Source organism: Lathyrus oleraceus, chromosome 5 (genome assembly GCF_024323335.1).
Source record: "Lathyrus oleraceus cultivar Zhongwan6 chromosome 5, CAAS_Psat_ZW6_1.0, whole genome shotgun sequence".
Taxonomy (NCBI): domain Eukaryota; kingdom Viridiplantae; phylum Streptophyta; class Magnoliopsida; order Fabales; family Fabaceae; genus Lathyrus; species Lathyrus oleraceus.
Window position 1 is genome coordinate 482236905 of NC_066583.1, and position 6000 is coordinate 482242904.

Consider the following 6000-nt stretch of genomic DNA (forward strand, 5'->3'; position numbering starts at 1 on the left):
TAATCCATTATAACCAAACAGATTACAGAAATCACAAAGAACAACTTTCTTTGTCTTCTAAAGGATCCGACTACAACTTAGTCTCCTTAAGAAAATCACAAAGAATAACTTTCTTTGTGTTCTCAAGGATCCGACTACAACTTAGTCTCCTTAAGGAAATCAAACAAACAAGTTTGAATACAACTTTTTGTGTTACAAGTTGCTTCTACCCAAGCAGATTTTACAGAAATGAAATACAATTACTTAAAGAAAAATATGCACAACTTTAAGAATTTTTCACGTAGAAATAGTCTTTTAAATTATTGTAGTAGCATTAGCTTTCTTCAAGTCTCTAAGTCCTACTTATATAGCATAAGAAAGTGATCGTTGGAGGGCAAATTCGGGATGCCAAAAGTAGTTATCCACTAACAGATTAGTGATAGGTGTGATGAATAGTATTGTCCTTCGCCCACGTTTACAGGAGTGGAAGGAATATTTGATTTGTACTATGTACTATTTGATCACGTATCCACTTTAATTTTATCTTCAAATTCATTGACTTCTAATGAAAAGTTGATAAAGCATGAAAAGAAGAAACATAAAGCTGAAAATAGAATCTTCATAATATTTGATTTTTTTTTGTAGTCATTACCTTTTTCTTTTCTTTTTCATTTTTGTAACTTGCTCTTAGAGCATTTTTAGTTTCTCTTTTGTGCATAGTCTTCTTTTTGTTCAGATTCTGAGATTTAATGTTTAAGATATTATTCTTAATTTTGGTTTGTATGACTTGTAAAGCATCTTCAATCAATGAATGTATATTGTAACATTATGTCAAAACAATTACTTTGTAATTTCTTTTTGCTTAAGACATGTATGTTTAAATTCTTAGTTTTATTTGAGGACTCTTGTCGCAGTAAATTCATGACCATCAAGCTATGGATAAACTTGACGTCAATAAAACTAGAGTCGTCACCGCACTTTTATTGTTTTCAAAGGAAAAGGGAAAAGTACGAACAAAACTCAAAGATAAGAAGTTTTCAAATCAAAACTAATAAAAGACCAAAGATTACATGTAATGGGGTTCGTTATACAGAGGGAATGTGTTAGCACCCAAAGTGTCTTAGGTACTTCTAGGGAGCCCTTTTTATGTGTGTATGTGTTTTTGGTATAAATGATGTTTGGTAAAAATAGAGTACGGGGATGAGAAAAGAATTAATTGATTATATTTTTGTGTTTGAGAAGACTTTTGGTCTTGTGCCTACGTACCAACATAAAAATGAGGGATCAAAACCTCGTAGTTCGTGGTAAAAGTTTCAAAGTTGGTGAATTGCTTTTAACAAAAGGTTAATAAGAAAAGGCATAAAGGGCCAAAAGTTTGAATGAAGTTATTAGTTCTTTTTGTATTTTTGAAATTTAAAGTCAATATGATTAAGTTTATTTACAAATTTGATTTAAAAAAGAGTTTGAAAATTCATTGGCATAAGGCCAAAGTTTCTAATCATTAAAGTAAAGTCTAAGTTTAAAATCACAAGCAGAGAAGTTTTTGAAAAGAGGGAGAGATTTTGAAATTTAAGAAGTGGGAGGAGATGAAGAGGCTATCCTAAGCACACTACGCCAAAAACTGGAATAGACAGCGCACCTTAGAGGGCGCTTTCTTAAAGAAGCGCACTCTAAAGTGAAGAAAAAAATAAGGAGCGAACAACTGGAATAGACAGCGCACTTTAGAGGGCGCTTTTGTAACAAAGCGCCCTCTAAAGTGAAGCGAAAAAATAATGAGGAAATGGAGGGACACCAATAGAGGGCGCGTTTATGAAAGCGCCCTCTAAGGGTACCCTTAGAGGGCGCTTTTAAAAAAGCGCTCTCTAAGTCCATGTACATTTCCAGTTTATAAGGCGCTTTTGGAAAGCCTTAGAGAGCGCTTTTAGAAGCGCCCTCTTAGGCCCCCTTTAGAGGGCGCTTTTTTTACACAAGCGCCCTCTAAGGTCCCCTTTATTAAACATTAAAATTATAACATATATACTGCATGTCTCTTTATTTTCCCTCTCTATATGCTATTTCGTTTACGTAACTGGGTTTTCTCTCTACTGCGATTACTCTCTACTGCGATTACTCTCGTCCTCCGTTCGTTCTCCCTCCCTCACCGTCGTCGTCGCCGTCGCCTTTTTCTGCTGCTGCGTTCACGTTCACTAAGTTATCTGCGTCCACCGTCGCTGTTCACTTTCTTCTCCATCGTTACCGTCACCTTGAAGGTATTTCTCTTAATAGTTTATATTTTCAGGTGTTTGATTAGGGCATTTTCTTAACTGAGTTTTACATTTTGTGCATTATGTTGATTAATGTTGTTTAGGGCAAACGAGCACTATATGGTGTTCATGAGCACCTTGTTGTAAGGTTTTTTATTTCTGATTGAAAACTGATGTCATTTGGAGTGTGTTTGAGCTTGTGCTTGGAAGTTTGATGATTATGGATGCAAGTTTGTTCATGTTCCCAACACCATAAGTTTGCATTGGTCTTTTGTATGCAGTAGGTGTGTGTGAGTTTGTATTCAATAATGATGAAAAAAAGAGAGAGTTTAGATTGTTGTAACATGAGAGAAATGGAAGGTATATGAATGTGTTTTTTGTGTAGCTTCACGAATATGGTCATTGTCTTACTTGGGTCTTATTGAATCATTTCTATATTACAGATAAAATGGCTAACCAAGACGATACTCATGACGCGAGTGGATCACGTAACAATGTTGAAAAAGAAATCAAACGAGGATTGACTGTTATGAAGTCAATCATTCGTGCAAGAGACAAGGGTGAAAAATTCGAAGTACATTGGAGTGCTGAAGACCAACTAATTGAGCCTAACGGTTCAATGTTGGCAAGTTACATTGGTTCCCTTGTTCAACAACATATTCCGATTACATGTGATAATTGGAGAAGTCCGGAATTGAAGGTTGGCAAAGAAAAAATATGGTCCGAGATACAGGTACTTACCATATATTGTTATATGTTTTTTTTGTTGATTATTTGTTGACCATATATTATTATAATATTACTTATAATAACACACTCCATTTGTATGTTTTTTAGAGATCCTTTCACATCGATGAAAGCCGGCAAAAATATTGTATTCAATTGGCCGGAAAAAGACTCTGAGGATTTCGATCCTTTTTGTCCAACAAATTTCTCAAGGATGAGGAAGGAAACTTTGTTGAAGCAGAACGACCAATGAAGTATGCGGAGATTATTTCAGCCGAAGAATGGGATAACTTTGTCGCCAAACGAAGAAACGAAAAATTCCATGTAATGTCTATTAATTATGGTATTATACAATTGTTAAGTTACTTGGTTCTAATATGCCTTAAACTTTTTTATCCAGGAAGTAAGCGACAAAAATCGGAAAAGGGCATCAAAACCCGCGTATCCGTACAAAAAAGGGCGTACGGGATATGCACTGTTACAACAAAGAATTGTGAGTATATTCAAATTCTATGAGCTTATACATTGTCACAATATGTTATAATTGATGATCTTATAATCTGATTCAATTTGTAGCTAGCCGAGGAGAAAAGTGACGCAACATCTCTTCCGGAGCACGTATTGTGGAAGGCTGCTCGGGTTGGGAAGGATGGGGTTGTCGTTGAAGCGGTTCAAAATGTTTATGACGAATGTGTAAGTATATGTAACATTATTTCTTTAATTATATCGAAAATTTTGTTAGACATATAATTCATTTTTAATCTCCTCTAATAATATTTCAGGAGACTTTATCCCAAACCTTACCTTCAACCGAGGTCCAGGATTGCAGGAGCGTACTTAGTCGAGTACTAAATGTTCCTGAGTATTCCGGTCGTGTGAGGCGTAAGGGTTTTGGTGTGACTCCATCGTCATTTTATAAAAAACCAAAAACAAAAAATCCTACTAACAAAGAGGTGATGGAGACCTTGGCGGAGTTAAGGGCACAAGTACTCGAACTACAAAAGGAGAATGCAAGGTATAGAGAGGAAAGGTGTGGTTCCGAGGCAAAAGATACTAATGACCGAGCTAGTATCAATTGTCAACCGAAATTTCCCGAGGTAATTATATATGTTATTATGAAATTAAAATAGCACTTTTTTACTTGACACATATACACGTTAACAATAACATTTATTATTGGTTTAGGGCATTACACCTTGTCAGCTGTATCTATCGTCACCAACTTATCGCATAGTTGGCAAGGGAAAAGTGCACAACACTTCGGGTGAATTACTTCACCATAATCCCCTCCCGGTGGGATATATGAAAGTTTCGGTTGACCTTGTATTAGATACCGACGCGCTTCTACCATTACCTGACGTTGTTTCAGAGACAACGTTGATGCGAGATGCAGTCGGATCCTTTGTTGGATGGCCGTCAGATCTAATTTTCCTAGATGCCGAGGTATATATGTTCTAAATGATTATGAATATTTAGTATTCACATTTCAATTCAGTTACAATTATGATATTTAATCAATCCTTATTACATGATAATGTTAGACTCCTACAAGACTCACACATAAAGCTGGTAAAGGGATTTCAAGACGCATCGAGTCGGTTGCATCTTAAAAAGAGGTACAAATATATATACCCATTGAATTATATACGCAACGATTCTGTTGCATCACAAAAAGTCATGATTTAATTTATATGAATTTTTAGGTTCCCGATCGAAAGTTGAAAAAAGCTGGTAAGGATATTCCAACGACGTCCGGGACAAAATCTCAAATTATGATGCGTCTTGAGAAAATGGTGGAAGAGTCCGATATTATGCACGGCGCCATCCGTAGTGTAGATTTTGATGAAGGTGTTTTCGGAATTGCTCATTCCGAAATAATTGCAAAGGAGGACATGCAACAACTTTTTGAACACGAAGAATTGGGCATCGCTGTCATTCATACATACATATGGTACTCCGATCAATCTATTATTTACTTAGTTGAACAATTTATTTACACATTTCAATGAGTAGTCTAATGTTTATTATGTTTCTATTTAAGGTATATGTATGTAACATTGATGCGGGGAACTGAATTGTGTAACCGATTCAATTTTATTGCTGCTTCCCGTATCAACACAACGTTTATAATGAAAAATCCAACATCCGTAAAGAATGAACTAGTCGATAGATTCATGGCGGCCGGCGATAATACTACACCCAGTTTGTATTTTTTACCGTTTAATTCTGGCAACGGGTTAGATTTTCTTTCTAATAATTTCATTTTAATCTATGTATATCTTTTACGTAGAAAATTTTCATGCATCTAAATTTTTGTTTTATTTTACAGTGGTCACTGGGTGTTGGTTGCTATGGATCTTTCGAGACTAATGGTGTATTATCTCGATTCGTTATCGGGTGATTGGAGTAAATATCCGAGTATGAAGAAGACGGTTGACGCGTAAGTGAAATTCCCCTAAATATTCGTGTGTATTTGTATATTTAATTATGTCTGTCAGATTGATCTCAATATACGTTTTTATTTTGTTAGGGCAATACTAAAATTTAGATCGAAAAAGAATTATCGTAATAGGAAGCACATTACCTGGGTCAGAGTTCAGGTATATATTAAGTATCTTATTTTTGCTTATAATAGTGTTTGTTTTTTGCTTATAATAGTGTTTGTAAGAAATTAACTATATATATATTGTTTGTTTTTCTGTGTAGTGTCCTCAGCAAAACAATTCGGTCGATTGCGGATTTTTTGTATTGAGATTTATGAGAGATATCATTGCGTTGAATCGTATAGACATCCCAAAAATGGTATGGAATAATAACTTAGGGTTTATTTTAATATTATCGGATATTTCATCTAATTTGTTACTAAATCATGAATATGTTTTATTCTCTTAATTGTAGTACTTTGAGGAATACAAATCTTACTCAAGAGCTCATTTGGATGAAATGAAGGATGAATTGTGTCAATTCATTGTTGATCAAAGAATCATATAGCTAGGTTGTATATTATTGTACATATATGTATGGAATGTTGTTGTTGTATATATGTTGTATA